The sequence below is a fragment of the Cherax quadricarinatus genome, chromosome 27, assembly GCF_038502225.1.
Source record: "Cherax quadricarinatus isolate ZL_2023a chromosome 27, ASM3850222v1, whole genome shotgun sequence".
Classification (NCBI taxonomy): Eukaryota; Metazoa; Arthropoda; class Malacostraca; order Decapoda; family Parastacidae; genus Cherax; species Cherax quadricarinatus.
In genome coordinates, this window is record NC_091318.1 from 1269375 (window position 1) to 1293993 (window position 24619).

Sequence of the window (24619 nt, forward strand, 5' to 3'; positions counted from 1 at the left end):
AAGGAAAAAACCCCAAAAAATATATGGGCTGTGAGCAGACTCGCTACCCACATCACCGTCACCATACCTGATATAAATGGCTATAATTTCTTGTAGAAACGTCGTAGAACATTCATTCTGTTTCCATTGTGTTGCCAAAGAGCTATTTTTCGGTATGAATAACTCAATTTCCATAATTTTTCGAATATTTTTGACAGCGCGCGGAAAATTGGGATACAGCCCGTGTGGAAAATTTTTAATTTTCCGAAACTATAGCGCCTAATAGGTGTTTTATGTGCCGATATGAGTCAAAATGTATTTGAAAATGGAGTAGAACCAAGAGTTCCCTTGGCGCATGCACGGATGTGCGGGGGAGGGAGGCGCGGATTGTTTTGAATGTGGTGAAGAAGCTGAGAAAGCATGGAACCACGAAATTGACATTCACGGCGGCCTAAGGATTAATATAGGCCTCATTTCATAATAAGAAGTGTCGTAACTGTTCCTGGTGGAGAGTGAGGGAACGTGATTTACGGGACCACGGTAATAGAGTGGTAAAAAGTGTGATAAGAGTAGGACCGGGTGTCAGGTGCACGGCCAGGGTGTGTCCAGGGGACATACCCGTGTGTTAATCCTCGCTCATCGGCCTCAGATCTTAATGGAGTGACCTCTAATTTGTGTAATAGTTATGAGACGTTAAATCGTCTTGTGAATGGTAATGTAATCAGTGATAATAACATTGAGTTAAGAGAATGCGGGATGTGAAATAGAGCGCCTTGCTCCGAGTGAACGTGTGACTCTCGTACCGGGGATAATGGAGATTTATGGAATCACGACTTCTAACCGGGACAAACTGACGGATACCTCGTCCTGCCGGAATGAGAACCGTGTCGGTGTAGCAGGACATCGAAACTGAGATGGTGAATGGAAGAAATAAGGAGTATCAATCACCCACAGTTAAGTAACCCTTCTAGTTATAGCAAACTTATGCTGGCCAGTAGTGTTATGTTATAATTAGATAGGTTATGAGTGATCCAGCTACATCAAGTGACCACCAGAGAACATCTGGTAAGTGGTGGGATTATGTACAAATGTTTTCCTTGATGGATGTATCCAGGTGTATCCTACCCCCCTCCCCTTCATTCAGCGAAACTACTATAATCTATACAGTCCACAATTAACTAGTAGCACCGTACTTGTGTGTGCTACCCAATCCATACTGGTCTCGGATAGATATGGATAAGATTGTGAGGTCGAAGGGGCCACCTGCAGTGACCAGAGGTGGTTAAGTTTTCTCACATGTCTACACGGGGTGACTACGATAAACAATATGGTTGTCTCCCAATGAGATTACTTGTATGTATATAATGTTGAGGTACATACAGATAAACACCCTAGAAAATTTTCCATACCCTGGTTCAACTTCATTTACGGCAGTTCTCGTCCGTGGGATTTCTACTTCCTCGAATTGAGAAATAAGACTATCTTCCGAATCTAATTCAGGCATTACTTGGGATTTCGGGAATAATCTATCCCTAATTAGGGACCTAAGAGTCTCTGTTATAAGGTATATGTCACTATCGCTGCAAGGTATGGCAACACCGCATACCCAAACAAAAACAGTGGCACACAGCTCTTATTGTAGCACTCTTAGTGGTGATATCCAAATTAATCCAGGACCTCAATCTATTGTGCAGAGGCAAAACAGACAGATAAATGACGGCGATAATGACGGTCTAGTAGCTAGGAATAACCTTAACTCCATATGTAATGCATACATAGGTCAATGTGAGACAATACAGCCATCATCTCAAACACTACCAAACAGGTGCATACACTGTACTAAAGTACGCATGAAAAACAGAAAAGGCACCTTTTGTAAAATGTGTAAGGGGTGGGTGCATGATGGATGTATGTACAATTATAGCAACGGTGCCAGAATTCATTTTGTGTGTAACAAATGCACTTTGGCACAGTTACCCTTTAGCAGTGATGACATTGATTTACCTAATTTTAATACAAATGACCCATTGCCATATATTGATGATTATGATTGTTTTATGAAAACAGGCCTTCACTTTATTCATGTCAATGCAAGATCACTTCTTCCTAAATTGGCAGAGATTAGGATTCTAGCTAACAAAATTAGGGCGGCAGTTATAACCATCTCTGAATCTTGGTTGGATGATACGGTGACTGACGACGAGGTCAAAATAGATGGTTACAATATAAAACGCTTAGATAGGAACAGAAAGGGTGGTGGAGTATGTGCCTACATTAGAGATGACTTAGCTTACAACCCAAGACCTGATTTAAATAAACTGGAGATTCTATGGTTTGAAGTGCTGCTTCCTAAGACCAAACCCATCTTAGTAGGAACTAGTTACCGCCCTCCTACCCAGGACCAGTTCTTAGAAGACTTTTCCAGAGTCTTGTCCGGAGTTGAAAACAATTGCGAGACAACAATTTTGGGCGACTTCAATATCTGTTTTCAGCTGCAAAATAACGGGCTATGCAAAACGTATAAGCAAATTCTAGGATTAAATAGTTACACTCAACTAATTAATACTCCAACCCGGATCACACAGTTCTCAGCCACCCTAATTGACCACATACTTTGTAACCGCTCTGAGAACATTAGTCAGTCAGGCGTCATTACCACAGGTCTTGGTGATCATTTCAGCATTTACTGCACCAGGAAAATCACTAGGGATAGGATAGGCCTACACAGGACAATAAAAATGAGGTCAACTAGAAACTACAGTAAAGAAACACTGGTAAATAGGCTACACAATTGTGACTGGACAGAGATAAGTTGCATGGACGTAAACGATGCCTGGGAAAAATTCAAAACAATGTTCACTACCATCCTTGATAATATTGCACCAGTTAAAGAGGTTAGGATTAAACGAAGAACTGAACCCTGGATGAATACTGAGATATTAGATAATATGAAATTCAGAGACCAGCTGCTAAAAAGATTTAAAGCAAACAGACAGGATATTGCAGCACTAAATGAATTCCAAAGGGTGAGGAACAGAGTACAGAGACTTATAAAAGGAGCAAAGGCAAAGCACTACTGCTCAAAAATTGAAGAGTATAAGCATAACCCCAGAAAGCTCTGGCAACAACTAAAACAGTCGGGGTATAGCCATGAGCCAGTAGATAGGTCTAACATAGTACTCACTATCGATAATGAGGTATGCCACGAAATATCTAAGGTGGCAAATTGCTTTAATTCCTACTACACATCTGTTGCATCAACACTAGTAAGTAAACTACCAGCTGCATCAAATACCTTTAACACAGACTCTGATAAGTTTCAAACATACTATACCAATAAAGGGGTAACCCCAAACAGTTGTCAACTAGTAAGTGTATCTCATGACTTTATTCACAAAGAACTAAGCAAGTTAAACCCAACTAAGAGCACAGGCCCTGATAACATCCCGTCTAAGTTCCTAAAAGATGGTGCTTCTGAACTGTCAATCCCTATTGCTCACATAATAAATCTATCAATCACCACTAATACCATACCGGAGGGGTTCAAGGAGGCCAGAGTTACTCCTATCTTCAAGAAAAATAGTAGGTCTGATGCAAGCAACTATAGGCCTGTTACTATACTCAGTATAATATCTAAAATTCTAGAGAGGGCGGTGTATTCTCAAGTAGTTAAGTACCTTAATGATAACATTCTCTATAGCTATCAATCGGGCTTTAGAAGATCCTACTCAACCGACACCTCCCTTATTAATCTGATGGATTACCTGAGAACTGAAATGCCAAAGGGGAACCTCATAGGTATGGTAACCTTAGACCTGCAAAAGGCCTTCGATACTGTGAACCACAATATATTATGTAATAAACTTCAAGCTATCGGTATAGGTTCTGTAGACTGGTTTAAGTCCTACCTTAGCAACAGGAGACAAATAGTCAAAATCAACAAAACAGAATCAGAACCCCTGCCAATAACATGTGGAGTTCCCCAAGGTAGTATTCTGGGTCCCTTATTATTCTTATGCTATGTCAATGATACGCCTATCAGTGTCAAGTGCAAACTCCTACTGTATGCAGATGACAGTGCTCTGTTAGTGTCAGGTAAAGACCCACAAGATATTGCTAATGTTTTAACACTGGAACTGGAGTCCTGCAGCAAATGGTTAGTAGACAACAAACTATCATTATACCTAGGGAAAACTGAAGCCATTCTCTTCGGCACGAAACAAACTGAGAAGGGTAAATAATTTTAATGTTCAATGTAATGGGGAGCCCATCACTTTGGTTTCATCAGTAAAATATTTGGGAATCCCCTTTGACCCATGCATGTCAGGAGAATTGATAGGGAACAGTGTAGTAAAGAAAGTGAATGCCAGACTGAAGTTCCTGTATAGACAAGCACAGTGTCTACCTACTGAGGCTCGTAGGACCCTATGTCTAGCCCTTATACAATGCCATATGGATTACGCTTGCTCTTCTTGGTACTCTGCCTTGACAAGAAAACTGAAGGATAGACTGCAAATCACCCAGAACAAAATCGTAAGATTCATCCTGGGGCTGGGACCAAGAGAACATGTAGGCCAGGATGAATTACAGCAGTTGGATATGCTGAATGTTGAAGAGAGTAAAACAACTGAAGCTAAATCATGTTTATAAAATTGCTCACAAACAATGTCCAGAATATCTTGCTGTCAATTTTGTCAAGGTTGGGAACCAAAGCAATCATAGTACTAGGGGGAGAGAGCACAACTTTGTAGTACCCACAGTCAGTGGCCAGGCTTCAAACACCTTTTATTGTACAGCAATATTATTATAATCAAAAAGAAGCGCTAAGCCACAAGGGCTATACAGCGCTGCAGGGTAGGGAAGGAAGCGAGGGTATTGGATGGCAGAAGGGAGGAGGGATGATCAGCAGGTTACAGAAAACAGCGGGGCAGGGGATAGTACGGGGGTAGAGGGTAGCAAGAGATTGAAGTAGAAAGGGCTGAAGGTATCAGAATTTGTGAAGCAAGTCAGTTGTTGCCAAAAAGTCAATGAGAGAGTCCGGATGAAAGGTGGGTCCATGAGTAAGACGAGTATGGCCAATGCGAAGATGGGAGAGAGTAGTCTCCCAACCTCGACACTGGTGATAAGAAGACGGCCAGTAACCTATACTCGGTTTAATAGATTGAAGTTTGTTGCCGAGCATAGTAGACCAACGTTGTTGCCAACGGGTGTGAAGGTGGGAAGATATTGCAGCAAAATAGTCCGTAAATGGAATACCTCTATAAGAAACTGGTAGGTCATGTACTGCTGACCGCGCAGCAGTGTCTGCCTGTTCATTGCCCTGTACGTCAACATGACCAGGGACCCAACAAAAAACTATCTTTATGCTTGGTAAAGATGCGGCGTAGCCAAAGTTGGATACGGAGGACTAAGGGGCGAGGTGTATCAAATTTTTGTATAGCCTGTAAAGCACTAAGGGAGTCTGAGACAACCACAAATGATGACACAGGCATAGATGCAATATGGATAAGTGCTGTAAGGATGGCATATAATTCAGCAGTAAAAATACAAGCCGAAGATAGTAAATGCCCTTGTACGACGCTGTCCAGAAACACTGCTGCGAATCCTACGCCATCAGAAGACTTGGAGCCATCTGTGTACACAGCAATGGCATGAGAATGAGAGTGAAAGTGGTCAAGAAAAAGAGCGGGAAGCGACCGTAGACAGTTGGGCTTTCGAGCAAGGGAGGGAGAAAGAACTTACTCGAACAGCTGGAACTTCCCAGGGGGGTAGGGAAAAGTGAGATGCTACATGTACATAGAAAGGTGGTAGTTAAAGAGAAGACAAGAGCGAATGAAGGCGGCAAACAAATAATGTCTACTAATATCAATGACCATTCTATAAATGGAAGGATTGCGGAGATCATGAGTGTACATAGTAGCGCAGGCAATGGGCATCACGGCGATCGGATAAGGATGGAACGTTTGCTTCTGCATAGAGGCTCTCGACAGGGGAAGAGCGAAAAGCACCAAGGCATAAACATAATCCTTGGTGATGAATGGGGTTAAGGCTAGAGAGTAGCAGGAGATGCCGCTGAATAGATCTGGTCACCATAATCAAGTTTCGATAAAATAAGGGTGGAATGTAGGCGAAGGAGGGTTCGACGATCAGCTCCCCATGAAAGATGAGCAAGGGTTTTAAGAAGGTTCAGCCGGCTTTGACAAGTTGCCTTCAGAGAGGTAATGCGAGGTTTCCAGGATAACCTACGATCAAAGAGGAGGCCCAGAAACTTGACTATCACGTTCAGGGATACGGGAGCCATAGAGGTACAAAGGATGATCGGAGATGACAGAGCGTCTAGTGAAAGTAATTTGGTGGGTTTTAGTGCTGGAAAATTTAAACCCACGTGTGGTGGCCCAATTGGAAACACGGTCGACTGCATGTTGGAGAGAAACTGTAATGAGGTGACAGTCAGTGCCTGCACAGGCAATAGCGAAGTCATCAACATAGAGTGATGACCAAATATTTGATGGAAGACTAGAGGCCAAATCATTAATAGCAAGGAGAAAAAGTGTTATACTCAGAATACATCCCTGGGGGACACCTTCAGCTTGGATAAAGTCCGGGGAGAGCACATTATTAACCCGAACACGGAAATGCCTGTCAGTTAAAAAGTTCTTAAGGAAGGATGGTAGATTGCCTCGAAGGCCTAAGGAGTGGGCTTGGGCTAAAATATTATACCTCCAAGTTGTGTCATATGCCTTCTCAAGGTCAAAAAATATGGCAAGAACTGAGTGGTTATTCGCAAAGGCATTACGAACATACGTATCCAAGCGTAGTAAGGGGTCTATGGTAGAACGTCCCTTACAAAAGCCATATTGACGAGTGGAGAGACTGTTGTGTGTCTCTAAATATCACACTAAACGTCTATTTACTAGGCATTCCATTATTTTGCAAACTGCACTGGTAAGAGCAAAGGGACGATAGTGGGAGGTTTCATGTCCCGTAGTGCCTGGTTTGCGGAAAGGGAGAACAATGGCGGATTTCCACAGCTGTGGAAGAACTCCTTGTGACCAAATAAGATTGTAAAGGCATAATAGGACTGCAAGGGCTGACTGATGTAAATGTTGTAGCATACGAATATGAATGTCGTCGGGCCCAGCTGCCGATGATCGACAAGCTGAGAGTGTTGCCTCCAGTTCTTGAAGTGTAAAAGGCAAATTATACTGTTCTTCTCTGAGAGAAGAAAAGTCCAAGGGTGCTAACTCTCTGGCAGACTTTGAGGAAAGAAATGATGGGCATAGATGGAGTCCCTGAGAAATACAGACCAGATGATTGCCAATTTCATTGGCAACATCTAGTGGGTTTGCTATATCAACACCGGCAACCCGCAGAACAGGAGCTGTGTCAGGAGAATATTTACCACTCAGTTTTCGTACTTTTTTCCAGACTGCACTCAGAGGAAGCAGAGGTGATGGTGGAGACAATCTCGCCAGCAAGTGCGTTTAGCGTCATGGATGACACGGCGAGCGATCGCACGCTTCTGTTTAAAATCAAGGAGTCTCTGTGGTTCTATTGTACCGGTACCTGCCCCATGCAGCGCGTTTCAAACGTACTGCACGAGCACAAGCAGGAGACCACCAAGGCATGCATTTCTGAGAATGCCTGCCCGAAGTTTGGGGTATAGAATGAGAAGCTGCGGTGAAAACGGAGGACGAGAAGAGGTGTAAAAGCTCATCGATGGAGGACGAAGAAGGAACCTCTTTAAAAACAGTTAGGTGTGAGTAAAGGTTCCAATTTGCCCGATTAAATTGCCAGCGTGGGGTGCGAAGAGGTGGCGAATATGAAGGGGAAGTAAGAATGATTGGGAAATGATCACTGTCATGCAAGTCCGGGAGAACAGACCAAGTGAAGTCTAATGCGGCGGAGGAAGAGCAGACTGAGAGATCGATGCAAGAGAGAGTATGAGCCCGAGGATCAAAATGGGTGTGAGTACCTGTATTTAAAACATGGAGGGGGTGGGTGGCAAGAAAAACCTCCAACTGAATTCCAGGGGAATCACAGTGAGACCCCCCCCCCAGAGGAAATGGTGGGCATTAAAATCACCAAGTAACAGAATCGGTGGCAGTAATGACGAAACAAGGAAGGCAATATCCAGAATAGATAATGCCCGAGAAGGAGAGAGATATAAAGAACAGAGCGTATACCACCTATGTAAGTGGATACGGGCTGTTGTGTAATGCAGCGAAGTATGAACAAATAGCTGATGGTACGGAATATCAGTGCGTAGAAGAAGGGCACTTTCATTAAAGATCCCATCAGGAAAAGGATCTGAAGAATACAATAAATTATAGCCTGAGATGGGAGAAATAACAGCAGAGTGTAATTTTGGTTCCTGTAAGCAAACACCAACAGGGGCAAACTGGGAGAGTAACATCTGAAGCTCACCCCGATTACCAATGAGGCCACGTATATTCCACTGTAAATAGGCCATGATTGGCAATGATAAAGATACTTGAAATCCGCAGGTAAGGGTTCGTACGGACTAGAGGGGTTAGAAAAGTCCACATGCGAAGGCAGTGGAAAACGTTCAAGCAGCGGAGGAACGGTGCGCTGTGAAGAAAGGAGTTGCGCAGATGGAGCAGAGGAGAGAGAAAGAGCGGAAGGTGGATCAGTGTCCATTGATGGTTTGGTCTCTGCAATATATTCAGAGATTGCTTCAAGTGTTTCTGAATTCAGAGACGTCGTATGGGAGACAATATTGGAAATGGTAGGGGGAGGATGAGTAAAGATTGAAACTGTATTGGACTGTACCAAGGTAGGGGGGGGGGCGAAAGGGTGGAGGGAACTGGAGAAGCGTGGCAGGGGACAGAAGAGGCAGGAACCTGGGAGGTGGCAGAAGAGGAAGAAACTTGGGAGGGAACAGGGGAGGAAGGTACAGTATGAGGAGGAGGGTGAACCTCTACACTTGTAACTGAGCCAGTGAGAGGGGGAGAACCAGGGACAGAGACAGGGAGGGTAAAATGAGGTGGAAGATGGGTAGGAGGTGTTAACGGATCTTTTTTTGACTTTTGAGAAGTAGAGGGACGATTGGGAGGTGGTGTCGTACGAGGTCTCGTCGATACTGAGGCTTGTGAGAGAACTCGAAGAAGCGAGATCAGACTGAGGCGTTGAAGTAGGGACGTCTGAGCAGAGGACAGCAAAAGGATTAGATACAGGAGTGACTATGGGAGAGGTAACCACAGAGGTGGGTGTAGAAGATGGGATACCAGAAGTGGGGGGACGTTTTGAAACACGGGAATAAGAAACACGTGGGAGTCTCCCTTGGAGGCAGAGATGAGAAACTGCCATGGCATAAGGGAGACCTTCTGTCTCTGAGGTAACGGATTTCCCGCTCGTTTAAATAGATTTGACAACGGCGAGAGTATGAAGGGCGAGCCTCATGACAGTTAAGGCAAGAGGGAGATCGATTGCAAGACATATTAGAATGGTCATCGGCACCACAGACTGGGCATTCGGCGATAGATCTGCAATATTTCGCTGGATGGCCAAATCGCCAGCAATTTCTACACTGTTGTGGTGTAGGGATCACCTTTCGAACTTGTAACCAATGTCCTGCTATATAAACTGAGGATGGGAGTTCTCGGCTGTCAAAAGTTAAACGAGCCACATTGCTAGGGTATCGTCTCCGCCCGCGGGCAGGAAGAACGTAAGTGTCTACCTTGAGGATTGGGAGATCTTGGAGTTCCAGCTGTTCAAGAATGTCAGTGCCACATGTCTGGAAATTTTGTTGAACTATGGTATGGGGCAGAATGACGGTACCACTACAAGAATTGAGGGAATGATGTTTTTCAAGAGTGACAGGAACAGTATCGATATGGGAAAGACGAGAGAGCTCATGAGCCTGGGTAGCATTCTGTACACATGGCATAGGAGTGCCTTGCCAATACTGTGGTCAGAAAGATAGGCGGTAGAGGAAGTCGGTCGTAAAGTGAAGAATTTAGTCCATTGTTCAGTCTGAAACTGAGCGTGGAAAGGTAGTGAAGGACGTGTCAATCATTTCTGAGAAGAATGAGAAGGTGGAGAAGTATCATCAGCAGGTAATTGTCGTTGGTGTTTAGGCGTGGGACCAGAGTTGGTCCGACGTGGAACGGGTCGGCGATTTGAAAATTGCCGCACCGTAGAGGGAGAGGCCGGAAGCATAGTCAGAGGAGAGCGAAGGTCCGATAAATTGAAGGAGTCAGTCGAGGCCTCAGTACCTGAAGCGGGTGAGGAAACAGCACCGGCAATAGGTACAGAGGCATGAGGAGTGTCTGAAGAATGGTCCAAAGATGAGGCGGAGTCAGAACGGGGTGCGGTATCAAGAAGGGGCCCGGGGGTAGGTTCAGGGACTAGGGCTGCCATGGTTAGGTTACTTCTTTCTTTTTGTTTTTAAGAAAAAAAGAAGAAAGAAAAGAAAATAAAAATAAAAAAAGAAAAAAAGGGGGGACCGGGGAGGGATAGGTCCTAGGAGGAATGAAAGGGCCAGAAATCTCCCTCCGCGCCCAAGAGGACCTCAGCACCGCAAGTAGGGCAGATGCAGCATGGAACCCGTGCCATACCCTACCCATCATGCTAGTAAACTAACAATCCGGGATAGCAACCTCACATCTGCTGAGCTACCTCGGTGGACAAAAGAGAGGGCGGCCGGATATCCGCCACAAAGCATACCTCCTTCGGCCACCACCCCCGGAATCCGAAAGGTGGCTTCCAGAGATACACCCGTCGCCCGAAAGACACCCAAAGCTACTCCGGAATACCGGAGAGGGATCGGGACATCCCCAGGCGATCCAGATTCCACGGCAAACTACGCCACCACCAAGAACCTCAACGGAATGGGATAGACCCCGGTATCCTTTCCCCTACCTAGGAACTAGCGTGCCTGTGGGAGAAATCCCAAAGGCCAAAAAGAGGAAGGGCAAAAGGGAGGGGTGGGGAGGAGGAGGAGGAAAGGAAAAAGGGGAGGATGGGGAGGATGGGATAGGGGAGGGGAGATTGGGGGGTAATTAGGTTCGGTCTGAGGAAGAAGACCGACAGGTCTAATTCCTCAGACCAAGAGCCTCTTCACCACGCCAAGGAGCCCCCCTTGAAGAGGTGTACAGCAATAAAGGAATGGAACAGACTGCCCGCACATGTCAAAGCCAGTCATAGCATGAACCAGTTCAAGAAGAGTGCCAAAAGGTGTCTGATGAATGTAGCTACAGAAAGGGAGGGGAATGATTTTCTATTTTTTAGCTAACATACGTGTAAATTTTACCATATTCCTAGTAATTACCCTCGTATTGTAGATAGTCTTAATGACCTTGGTGTAGTAGATAGTCTTTTTAGTATGATAATAAGATGTTATCTTCATTGTAGAATAATAAGAACATATTGTAACCATTATATTATAATAAGGTAAAAGGACCCCAATGGAAATAAGTCACTGTCTGACTTTTTTGGGTTATCCTAGGTTCTCTACACATATGGTGCTATGTATGATAATTCTATGTAACTATTTGTGTATACCTGAATAAACTTGCTTACTAACTGTCTAGCTATTTGCCAACACGTCTGTAATTTTAGTGTCAAGAGTAGCCTCTGTTAATTCATCTAATAATGGCTTGGTTTCTGGATCCATTTTCTTGATTCTCGCAAGGGAGCTTAATTTTAATGCAAATCAAATATGTACTTCAGGGTAAGTAGCTCCCGGACAGACAACCCATTTGTTACGACTTAATCTTCACCATAATAGGGGCATAATTAACTCTCCATTTAAGTTAATTTTATTTTATTACCAATCATTTAGTTTCATTGGTACTTGGTTAGTGAATTAAAATAACCATATGCAATTATGAACGAAATACTATACAGCAAGGAATATTAATAAGGGGATATTAATAAGGTCTTGAGGATGTCTCTCCAGGAGGGAACCCGCAGTAATGGATTTAAGTTGGACAAGTTTGGATTTGGAGAAGATGTAGGGAAGTATTGGTTTGGAAATAGGGTAGTTGATGAGTGGAACAGTCTACCTAGTTTGGTTATTGAGGCTGGGACTTTGGGCAGTTTCAAATTTAGGTTGGATAAATACACGAGTGAGGGGTTGGATTTGAGTGGGACTTGCTTATCAGAGCTTATTTCTTGGGTAGCATTGAAAATTGGGTGTGGAAAAAGACGCTTATGTACAATTCAGGACATTTATTATAGGAAACGTTTCGCCACGAGTGGCTTCATCAGTCTAATACAAAGAGGAAGGCGTAAGGAGAGGAGTAGTTCACACACACACAGAGAAAACTAAGAAAACGCATATATATAGTGGCAGGAGTCAGGTGAAGTGACGCGTGGGTAGAGGTGGTGGTAGTAGTAGTGGAACTAAGGAGGTGAGGTTAGAGAGGGACCTGCTGACATGTAACAGCAGTTCCCAGGATGGGCAATATCCTCTCGATTAGTAATTTTGAAATACAGTAACTACCGGATTTTTGCTTTATAGTGTTACTGACAGTGATTAGTGAAGCTTCAATGCATTTTCTCCGTCTTAAGTCGTCTTCTTTAATCACTAGTTTAGCTTCAATGAATTTCATGAGGTGTCCAACATCGTCCCTATGTTGAACACATGCGTTTTTGCAGTCATCATTTCTGCAAGCATTTTTGTGTTCTGCGATCCTAATGTCCAGAGATCTGGCTGTTTCCCCTACATATACTTTGTCACACCTCCCACATGGTATAGTGTAAATTCCTGCACTTGTGCCAGAATCATGCTTGGGTTTTTGTATCAGGTTTCTAATAGTAGTTGAAGAGCTGGTAGATATTTTAGCCAGTTTTCTGTCAAACATTTTTGAAACATTAGTGGCAACGTTGCTGACCGGTAAAACAATGTAACTGGGAGGCTTTTCTTCAACTTGACTGGTGTTGGTCTTGCTGAGGATACGTGGCGCACGTTTCCTGCAGTCACGTATGAAGTGTAGGGGAAAGTGTAGTGAACTAAAAGAGTTGGTGATGTATGTACATTCTTCGAGGAACTGCGGACTGGAAATTCTGTAGGCTCTCAGAAAGAAGCCATTAACTACCCCTTTTTTAGTTCTTGTGTCATGGTGAGAGAAGAAATGTAGAAGATCGTTCTTGTAGGTAGGTTTCCGGGAGACTTTAAGAGAAAGTCTGTTTTCCCCTGTGCGTAGAACAACATCGAGAAAAGGTAATTGGTTGTCCTTCTCCTCTAGTGTAAATTTAATAGTAGGTTCCAGAGTGTTGATGGTGTTGAGGATGCCACGTACGTCTAGACGTTTGGGTACAATGACCAAAATATTAAGGTACGACATCCATGTAACTGAACGAGGGATGTTACTGAGGATCCGTCTGGATTCCAGGTCCTCCATATATAAATTGGCAAGAACTGCACTTAGGGTTGATCCCTTGGCTAGTCCAAAGAGTTGTTTGTACTTCTTGTCCTCAAACCTAAAACAGTTATAACGAACACAAAGTTCGACAAGGCTCAAAATCTTGGCGGGGTACAGGTAACTATCATCGTTAATCACCCTGCGAAGATGATCAATGGCTTGATCAACTGGGACATTGGTGAATAAGGCAGTCACGTCAAAACTTGCAAGCTTCTTATCACTCATGTTGAGATCCCTGATACGGTTAAGAAGGTCACCCGAATGCTTTAGGTGAGCCTGACTGATTGTACCCAGGAGCTTAGACAAATATTTCGCCAAAACTCCTGCCAGACTAAGTGGGGCGCTGTCGATTCTAGATGTAATGGGTCTCATAGGCACATTTGGTTTGTGGGTCTTAGGTAAACCATAAAGTCTTGCTGACTTGGAGTTGGTAGGGATGAGGCGCAAGAGCTTTTTACCTTCTGATTTCCTGAGTATGTTGCGGGTCTTACTGAGAATAGAATCTGTTTCTTTCTTCCATGCACGTTCGGGGATGGAAACGTATGTGTTGGCGTCGTTCAATAAATCTTGCATCTTACTAACGTAGTCTGTACTGTTGAGGATGACCACTCCTCCTCTGTCCGCTGTGGTGATGAGAATATCATTAGTGGCCATGTTTTTGAGTGCCTGGATGTAGCGACGTGGAATGACTGGACGACTAGGTTCATAAACTGCATCTGCAATAAGTCCTTGTATGAAACCTTTGTTAAATTCAGTCACCGAAGTCATGGTTTTTTGATCAGTGTGTCTAACTCGCATTTAGGCTTCCGTATGCCAGTAGCATACGGAGCAGTATGAAGAGAGAATGGTTTCGTACTTTCCTGAATAAATCTAGAGTGAATGTTGTGTTCCTTCAGGAGCATAATTTTAAAAAGGTAAGAGTGATGGAGGTGGCAGGTTTTCGAGTAGTTACCCTGCCATCTCCCCGTTTAAAAGGTGGTATGGGTATTTTAATAAGGGAGACGAGCCCGTTTGTTTTGCAGAGAAGTGATGGGGAGAGGGAGGGTGTTGCATGTGGATTGGTAAGTCTGTCTTTTGTGTGTGTATGCGCCGGCGGACAAGAACATACAGGTAAAGAATGAATTTGTGAGAGGAACTTGTGTTTTTCTTATGTGCACTGCCAGAGGTGGCAATAGTTGGTGGGGACTTGAATTGCGTAATCAAGGTGGCTGACATGGACCCAAAAGGGGCTGGATATATGTCTGTGGCTCTTAGGGAATTGTTAAGGGATGTTAGGTTACGTGATGAGTTTGGTGGGGTGTGGGAGACGGAACATACGTTCGTTAGGAGTGGATATGCTGCGAGGCTAGATAGAATGTACCTTTCTCAGGGAGTGGATGTGAAATCTTTCAGTACTGTTAAGGCTACTATGTCAGATCACATGGCAGTGGTGGTGGAGGTAGGGTGGGGGGTGCTCGCAGAAATATACAGGAGCTATTGGAAACTAAATACAAGTGCTTTAGGTGAAGAGGAGGGGTTTTCAGTCCTATGGAGGGAGCCTAGTGTGGAAGAACAGGGGGTGGACGAGATTTTGACATGGTGGGATTGTGTTGCGAAGGAAAGGATTAGAAAGTTTTATGCGAGGGAGGGAAAACGTATTAATACTTTAAAATATCTGCTGGCTAACTATTTAGAGGATAGGTTAAGAGGTTGCTATGGGCGAGGGGTGGTTGGGAATAATTTTCCTATGGATGAAATAGTTGAAATAAAAGGGAGATTGAGGGTGTTACAAAATGAAAGGTTTCAAGCAGTAAGGGTGCAGGCAGGGGTGGTAGAAGTGCTTTGGGGCGACAAGCTATCTGTGTGTGTTTTGGAGCATCAAAAGCAAAGGCAGGCGGTGACAGCTCTCCCACGTTTAGAGGTAATGGAGACGGTAGGGACTTACAGAACAGGGCAGGAGATAAGAACCGCGAAAGGGATGTGTTCATATGCGGAGTCATGGTATGAGAAGTACTGGACAAGTGGGGGGGGATTGATGTGGCTTTAGACAAGGTGTGTACGTATGTGCCTCAGGAAATACCGACAGAAAGGCTTTAGGTGGGACTATTACGGCAGAGGAAATAGAGAATGCGTTAAAGGGAATGAGGAAGGGAAAAGCTCCAGTATTGATGGTCTCCCTGTAGAATTTTATTTACAACATTGGGTGTTAATATGGGGACTTATAGTTAGGTTATTTAATCGTATGAAGGAAAAGGGTGAGTTGGGGGAGAAGCAGGCTACAGCAGTTGTAGTGTTGGTCCCGAAGGGCAAGGGGCAGCCCACCCTTCGGGAGTACCGACCCTTATCACTGATGTGTGCGAACTAAGGTTTTTGCGAAAATTTTAGGTAATAGGTTCAAATGTGTTGTGGGGAGGGTGGTGTCTTAATCTCAGTTTGGGTTGCTGGGAAGGTCGATGTTTGAAGAACATGGGATACTGTGAAGTTTTGTGGAAGCTAAAGGTGGGGGGGGGCTGCTTTGTTGGCTCTAGATTGGTAGGGAGCTTATGATAGAGTAGAAAGGAGAGCTTTGCAGGCTACACTTAGGAGACAGGGTTATGGGGAGAAAATAGTCGAGTGGGTAAATACGTTGTATAAGGGGGTGAAAATGAGGATACAGATTAATGGGTGTGTGGGGAGGGAGACTGCAATGGGTAGAGGCCTTAGACAGGGATGCCCTATGTCCATAATATTGTTTGTGTGTTTTCAGGACCCCTTTTATAGAATGGTTGAACGTAGCTTATGTACTTAAGGTGAGGGAAGTGGGGAGAGTGCCTGGCTGGGATTAATTGGATACGTAGACGACACCACATTTCTCATTCGTGAAGGGATGTCAATGCGAGTTTTGGAAGAGGTTGTGCAATTGTTTGGAAGTGCCACGGGAATGCAGGTGCGAATGCAGTGCGAAGTCGAGGTGCATGGGGTTGGGTACTTGGGTGGGGGGGGTGGAGGGGAGATGTAATGTTGTTAAAGAATGGGAATTGTCTTTAAAGATTTGTGGTATTATTTATATGGATGATATGGTTGCAGCACGGGTGGAAAACTCATAGGTTATTGGAAAGGATCGTGGGGCGTCTAGGTGTTCTGAGACCCCAGCACCTAACTCTTGTACATTGAGTGATAGTAGTAAACATTTTATTGTATAGTAAGGTTTGGCATGTTGCAGCTGTGTTCCCAATTACAGGGACAGTGATGGCAGGGATCTTAAGATGGGTGTACAAATTTTTGTGGGGTTCACGTTGTGATTGGTTAAGGAGAGATGTAAGGTTACCTGTACGTCAGGGTGGGTTGGGGTTGATGGATTTGCGACAGAGGGCTAAATGTGTGTTTCTCAAATGGGAAGTTTTGCATGTGGGTGTGAATGCAAGGCAGATTGAAAGGATACATGATAGGCTGGGTATGTGGTATCAAGGAATGGAGTTGCGGGAATGTGAAATCGTTTTGAGGGCCGTGATGTTGATTAAGGAACTGAAAAATGTTCGAATAAGGGTTTTGTGTAGGTTGCTTGTAGGTAGGTGCATTGTCCCAGTTGAGGGCTTGTTCCCCATGTATACATGGAAGAGCATTTGGTATAGATTTAGTAAGATGAAGTTAAACCCTCGGGCGCGTGAGGTGATGTTTCTTTTTCTGCATGGTATCCTCCCGTCTGGAGTGATGCTACGAAACAAAGGTTGTAGAGTGTGTAGGGTGTGGTATCTGTGGAGAGGAGGAGACTGCATTTCATGTAGTTTATTTTTGAGAAGGGTTAGAGATGGTCAGATGCTGGTTGAGTAGGGTGATATAGAGGGTGGGAGGCCGTGGGGAGTTGGCTCTGAGACCTTTAAGCCTAGATATTGGAGGGCTAGATGAGGGTGTCATATGAGCATTAGATTATATCATGGTGGATTATTTATATATATCGTGGGTGATGAGGGGGAGGGGGGACAGTGAGGTGCACAGGCAGGTTCTTGTGTTAACGTTTTCTCGAACAATGTGTCGAAACGGGGAATTGTATGGGATCTGGTTTTCTCTGAAGGAAATAGAATGCCAACACCAGAAATTCTTGTGAATCAGAGTAATAATGTGTGCTCGCGTTTGTTAACGGGGTTACAGCGGGCTTGTCTCCCGGGGGGGGGGCGGCAGTGTAGTGAATTGTGGGTATGGACTGGTGTCCAGGTATTCATAGATACTATATGCATCATCTTTGAGGTTTTCATGCCACGTGTGGATGTGGAGCCCATGGGCTCGATATGTATGTTAGATGTTGTTTCATGAATGTTGGGTGTAATTGAAGGTTTTTGTTTATGTATTTGGATGCATAGTTTGGTCTTATTGACAATTCTGGAGTAATTTCCTTTTTTTCGAGTCATGGCATGTTATTTTATTTTTGGTTTGTATGTATGATATGTGATAGGTGTGGTAGTTTTGTGATATATCTTATACTGTTTTGTGTCATGCAGATCTGCGCATCTGTTTTATGATTTTTTGTAACTTTTTCTGTATAGGCCTTTTTTTTGTTATAAGTTTTGTCATATGCTAAGCTTTATGTAAAACCTTTATATATATGATGGTTTGTTTTAATTTCACGTTTATATAATAGGTTATAAACCTGGTAATAGAACAGTCATCTTAGTGGTTTTGACGGGTTGAATCAATTTTTAGAATTGGTTGATTAATCTTTTGCATTCTTTACGCATTACTTGTCATGGAGGCTCTATAAAGTACGTAGTTATGGTCCACCTATGTAAGAAATCTGACTGTATGGATTTTGTTTGATGACAGGGTTATTTGGTAGGGTTAATGTATATTTATATTTTCACTGTGCAGAACGTGTTTATATAAATGCCAGTGTGATTATGGTTATATATTTTTTTCTCCTTCTGAAGTTTTTGAAGTACCAGAAAAGTGGCACTCGGCCTGTCAAGCGAAGAAGGAGGGGTAGGTGTTTTTTTGAATTTAATGTGTAGACTATGTAGTAAGATGTACAACTAGGATGTAGTTGTATAGGAATGGGGGTTTATTGGTTAGATTTCGTGCTATAAGCTTGATGTCATTATTACAAGAATTGGAGAGACGGGAGATGATTGGGTTTACTGTACAGCATAGTCTATGTATCAGTCAATTGGAAAGTACATGTACAATGAGAAATAATGTAGTAGATATGTTAAGAAAAATGTTTGTATTTAAATGTATGTAATGATTTTTTGTACTATTCTCGATATGTAACCTGTCTGTAGGTTCTATTGTACTATGTATGTTTTTAAATAAAATAAAAAGTCCCTTAGTAATTACGAAGTGACAACTATCCCCCTACCCCCCTCACCATCACCCTCCCACCAGTAACAACTAACTACTTACTCCACAAACCCCTCCACCAGCAGCCAACACCCAACCTTTCCCCTAACGTCCTTCCCCGTCCCCACAAATAACCACTGATGCCATCACCCCGCTCCAAGTCAATGGCGCAATTTAGCCGTGGAAGTCAAGAATATTGGCGCCACTAGTCACTCCTCTGCCATCTACCACACCAAAACCTCCAGCTTTTCCAGTTCCATCAACCTGTGGTAATTTAAAAAAAAATTGGATTACTTCAATTTCAAGGTAATTTTTGATATATCAGCTTTGAAAATATTTTAGCAATTTTTCTTTCTTAATATGTTCAAGGAAGCATTCTAAACACACAGCAAGACTTCAAACTATTGCTTACTCCAGTTCATGAATAATTAATAATGTCCATCGTTTTATCTTTGCAGAGAATGTTTTGGGGTGTTGCTGCTGGTCATGACATCTCTGAAGACTTGCAGCTGCCAACAACACGGCCTTCCCCACACAGTAGCTGCCCCCAGCACGGCCTTCCCCACACAGCAGCTGCCCCCAGCACGGCCTTCCCCACACAGCAGCTGCCCCCAGCACGGACTTCCCCAGCACGGACTTGACCACACAGCAGCTGCCCCCAGCACGGACTTGACCACACAGCAGCTGCCCCCAGCACGGACTTGACCACACAGCAGCTGCCCCCAGCACGGACTTGACCACACAGCAGCTGCCCCCAGCACGGACTTGACCACACAGCAGCTGACCACACAGCAGCTGCCCCCAGCACGGACTTGACCACACAGCAGCTGCCCCCAGCACGGACTTGACCACACAGCAGCTGCCCCCAGCACGGACTTGACCACACAGCAGCTGCCCCCAGCACGGACTTGACCACACAGCAGCTGCCCCCAGCACGGACTTGACCACACAGCAGCTGCCCCCAGCACGGACTTGACCACACAGCAGCTGCCCCCAGCACGGACTTGACCACACAGCAGCTGCCCCCAGCACGGACTTGACCACACAGCAGCTGCCCCCAGCACGGACTTGACCACACAGCAGCTGCCCCCAGCACGGACTTCCCCACACAGCAGCTGCCCCCAGCACGGACTTCCCCACACAGCAGCTGCCCCCAGCACGGACTTCCCCACACAGCAGCTGCCCCCAGCACGGACTTCCCCACACAGCAGCTGCCCCCAGCACGGACTTCCCCACACAGCAGCTGCCCCCAGCACGGACTTCCCCACACAGCAGCTGCCCCCAGCACGGACTTCCCCCCACAGCAGCTGCCCCCAGCACGGACTTCCCCACACAGCAGCTGCCCCCAGCACGGACTTCCCCACACAGCAGCTGCCCCCAGCACGGACTTCCCCACACAGCAGCTGCCCCCAGCACGGACTTCCCCACACAGCAGCTGCCCCCAGCACGGACTTCCCCACACAGCAGCTGCCCCCAGCACGGACTTCCCCACACAGCAGCTGCCCCCAGCACGGACTTCCCCACACAGCAGCTGCCCCCAGCACGGACTTCCCCACACAGCAGCTGCCCCCAGCACGGACTTCCCCACACAGCAGCTGCCCCCAGCACGGACTTCCCCACACAGCAGCTGCCCCCAGCACGGACTTCCCCACACAGCAGCTGCCCCCAGCACGGACTTCCCCACACAGCAGCTGCCCCCAGCACGGACTTCCCCACACAGCAGCTGCCCCCAGCACGGACTTCCCCACACAGCAGCTGCCCCCAGCACGGACTTCCCCACACAGCAGCTGCCCCCTGCACGGACTTCCCCACACAGCAGCTGCCCACAGCACGGACTTCCCCACACAGCAGCTGCCCACAGCACGGACTTCCCCACACAGCAGCTGCCCACAGCACGGACTTCCCCACACAGCAGCTGCCCACAGCACGGACTTCCCCACACAGCAGCTGCCCACAGCACGGACTTCCCCACACAGCAGCTGCCCCCAGCACGGACTTCCCCACACAGCAGCTGCCCACAGCACGGACTTCCCCACACAGCAGCTGCCCACAGCACGGACTTCCCCACACAGCAGCTGCCCACAGCACGGACTTCCCCACACAGCAGCTGCCCCCAGCACGGACTTCCCCACACAGCAGCTGCCCCCAGCACGGACTTCCCCACACAGCAGCTGCCCACAGCACGGACTTCCCCACACAGCAGCTGCCCACAGCACGGACTTCCCCACACAGCAGCTGCCCACAGCACGGACTTCCCCACACAGCAGCTGCCCACAGCACGGACTTCCCCACACAGCAGCTGCCCACAGCACGGACTTCCCCACACAGCAGCTGCCCACAGCACGGACTTCCCCACACAGCAGCTGCCCACAGCACGGACTTCCCCACACAGCAGCTGCCCACAGCACGGACTTCCCCACACAGCAGCTGCCCACAGCACGGACTTCCCCACACAGCAGCTGCCCACAGCACGGACTTCCCCACACAGCAGCTGCCCACAGCACGGACTTCCCCACACAGCAGCTGCCCACAGCACGGACTTCCCCACACAGCAGCTGCCCACAGCACGGACTTCCCCACACAGCAGCTGCCCACAGCACGGACTTCCCCACACAGCAGCTGCCCACAGCACGGACTTCCCCACACAGCAGCTGCCCACAGCACGGACTTCCCCACACAGCAGCTGCCCACAGCACGGACTTCCCCACACAGCAGCTGCCCACAGCACGGACTTCCCCACACAGCAGCTGCCCACAGCACGGACTTCCCCACACAGCAGCTGCCCACAGCACGGACTTCCCCACACAGCAGCTGCCCACAGCACGGACTTCCCCACACAGCAGCTGCCCACAGCACGGACTTCCCCACACAGCAGCTGCCCACAGCACGGACTTTCCCACACAGCAGCTGCCCCCTGCACGGCCTTCCCCACACAGCAGCTGCCCCCTGCACGGCCTTCCCCACACAGCAGCTGCCTCAAGCACGGCCTTCCCCACGCAGCAGCTTCCGCTTCCCTCTGCCCCCCCCCCCTCCCTTTCAAATTTTACTTACGTGCACATTTACCCAAATTTCCCATTAGTATATAGATATATTATCCATAGGGGGTTATACACAGCTTGGGAATATTAAGCAATCAGACTTGATCCAAAGAAGGAGAGGGCATTTGCAACTTCTTGTACCAAGATACCTTCACTAGTACAAAGTCACCCCATGGGGGCATCCAGATTTAACATGATAGTTACGATCATTAAGACATTGTATTTCCCCTACACTTCCATATCCCTCATAGCACACTAGGCTAACAACCAACACTACTTGTTAAATAACCAGTTGGAGCTCTGCCGCATACCAGTCTCCTAATACACTACTATTCTAGACTGAATTCATAACCTACCTTACCTGCAAGTAATGGCTGGCATCTTAGGCACAACCTGGGGACCACTACATCCAAGCCCCCACACGCTACCTCTATTTTTCTGGGTTTCTAACCCAGCAGGGTTAATAATTCTATTCTCACTAACACCAAACTAAATCACCCCTCGCCTAATTATACTCATCAGCATCAGATGTTAGTGAATCCTTTCTGCTGACTAACGCTTCAATTCAGATCACAGAGGTTTTCATTATTTTCACCATTAACGTTTAGCTGCCACAAGAGTTGGACTTCACTACTTACAATCATTGATTAGATTTAGATTTTGCCACCCAAGTGCCTAGTTTATTATGCACCCCATATCCATCCTGCAGACAGTAGCGCAAAAAGCATATGGATACACAAAAGGCCTAGGAACTTGGCCCCAAAAGGGTTAACAGGTGTACATTTGGATTTATATCTACATATCTACAGTTCACTTATCTGTTACAAGCAAATTTAGGAAATTTCCTTAGTATATCTGGTATGTTATTTTCATTAATAAGATATCTTGACATGTCACATAGGATATTATACTATCTCTATATTCCTCAATAAGTGGACAATTTAACAGTGTTCAAGACAGTGACCAGATGCCTGACCACATAATTTGCATATAGTTTGATCATTTGTGTGTCTCCCAAACTGCCAGAAGTACTTGTAACCAAGCATAAGCCTGGCCACTACAACATCAGTCTGTTCACATAGCAAGTTGCTCCATAAACATACTTATCTACGTTCATGTTATCATGAACTGCATCCCTATAACAATCATTTTCATTATATACTTTTCCTAATATTATTCCTAATGCTAGACACATATACCAAAATTATGTTCTACATTCTCTTAACATATCAACAAAGCAACTGCAATTCTGAACGCTAATGCTTTATATTCATAGGAACCTGAACGCCGCTTAAATTTTCCAAAATGATGAAATTGTGTAAACTCAGTGACTCAATATTTAACTTTGCACAGTTTGGCCAAAGACAAAATACGAAGAACACCCACCGTAACCACTACCCCAAGCCCGAAACCCACCAACATCCCCACAGAAACCACGTGTAATAACAGATTGCACACAGCTTCTGAAGGTTGTTGGTGGGTTCCAAGGCCAAGTTCTACGTACCCTATGCCATCGGAGGAAATTACTCTCCCCTTCTATATGCATTCGTAATGCATATAGCAGATTCTCCAGTTCTATTAACCTAACTACCTAAATATATAACACTATTTACAGTACACTTATGGAGACCAACAATAGAGAAGCATTCAAATGGTATACCTAACAATGGAGAAGCAATTCGAGACGATCTCTTGGACGAGTATCAAGTCAGACCAAGGGTCAAAAAGTATAAGACCACAAGACAGGTCGCAAAAAGCATTGGGGAGCGGGGTGTAGAGACAATAGCAGTAAAAACAGTAGTATTAATAACAATAGAAGTGTAGGTAATACTGGTAAACTCTGCGGTAATACCAATAGTGGTAATGATAAAACTAATGGTGATAATAATAGTACTAGCAATAATAGAAGTGCCGGTAGTCTAGCAGTAAGTCCTGGTAGTAGTGGAAGTAGTAGTAACATTAATAATAGTAATAGTAACGAGGAAATTGCGACAAGTTAACCTTCAATAATGAAGTTCAACCGGAGCCTACAATAGACATGAAAAGAAACTCCAATATTCCTGTTGGCCAATGCTAGGTATGAAATTAGAATAAAATATCTGGCTAAGAGACTGATCATCTTTTATCAAGGCAGGTGAGTGAAGCTCAAAATTATATCTCCAATTTAGTCTCCAAGACTGCTGTCACCTCTGTTATCGAAACATTTCATGAATAATGATACCTGTCACAATGTCTCTTACCAACCTGGTATTATACAAAATTTATAATGTGAAAACATAAGAGAAATCTGGTCCAGGAAAATAGGTATCAAAACTAAGGTCAAGGAGGGGTCCAGGCAAGCTCAAGGAGGGGTCTAGGCAAGACCAAGGAGTGAGTCGAGGCAAGACCAAGGAGTGAGTCGAGGCAAGACCAAGGAGTGAGTCGAGGCAAGACCAAGGAGTGAGTCCAGGCAAGACCAAGGAGTGAGTCCAGGCAAGACCAAGGAGTGAGTCCAGGCAAGACCAAGGAGTGAGTCCAGGCAAGACCAAGGAGTGAGTCCAGGCAAGACCAAGAAGGGAGTCCAGGCAAGACCAAGAAGGGAGTCCAGGCAAGACCAAGAAGGGAGTCCAGGCAAGACCAAGAAGGGAGTCCAGGCAAGACCAAGAAGGGAGTCCAGGCAAGACCAAGAAGGGAGTCCAGGCAAGACCAAGAAGGGAGTCCAGGCAAGACCAAGAAGGGAGTCCAGGCAAGACCAAGAAGGGAGTCCAGGCAAGACCAAGAAGGGAGTCCAGGCAAGACCAAGAAGGGAGTCCAGGCAAGACCAAGAAGGGAGTCCAGGCAAGACCAAGAAGGGAGTCCAGGCAAGACCAAGAAGGGAGTCCAGGCAAGACCAAGAAGGGAGTCCAGGCAAGACCAAGAAGGGAGTCCAGGCAAGACCAAGAA

The 24619-nt window shown here is 45.8% G+C and overlaps 1 long non-coding RNA gene across 2 annotated transcripts in view; it reads right to left on the minus strand.

Moving 5' to 3' along the window:
- Positions 1 to 24619, minus strand: part of LOC138853271 (uncharacterized) — a 63856-nt gene that overhangs the window by 36034 nt on the left and 3203 nt on the right. The window contains exon 3 of one of the 2 annotated variants that reach the window (XR_011392470.1): positions 13886 to 14086. The exons of the other annotated variant lie outside the window; for it this stretch is intronic. This is a non-coding gene — a long non-coding RNA (uncharacterized lncRNA). Of the gene's footprint in view, positions 1 to 13885; positions 14087 to 24619 lie in introns of those variants that run through there. 2 annotated transcript variants of the gene reach the window in all.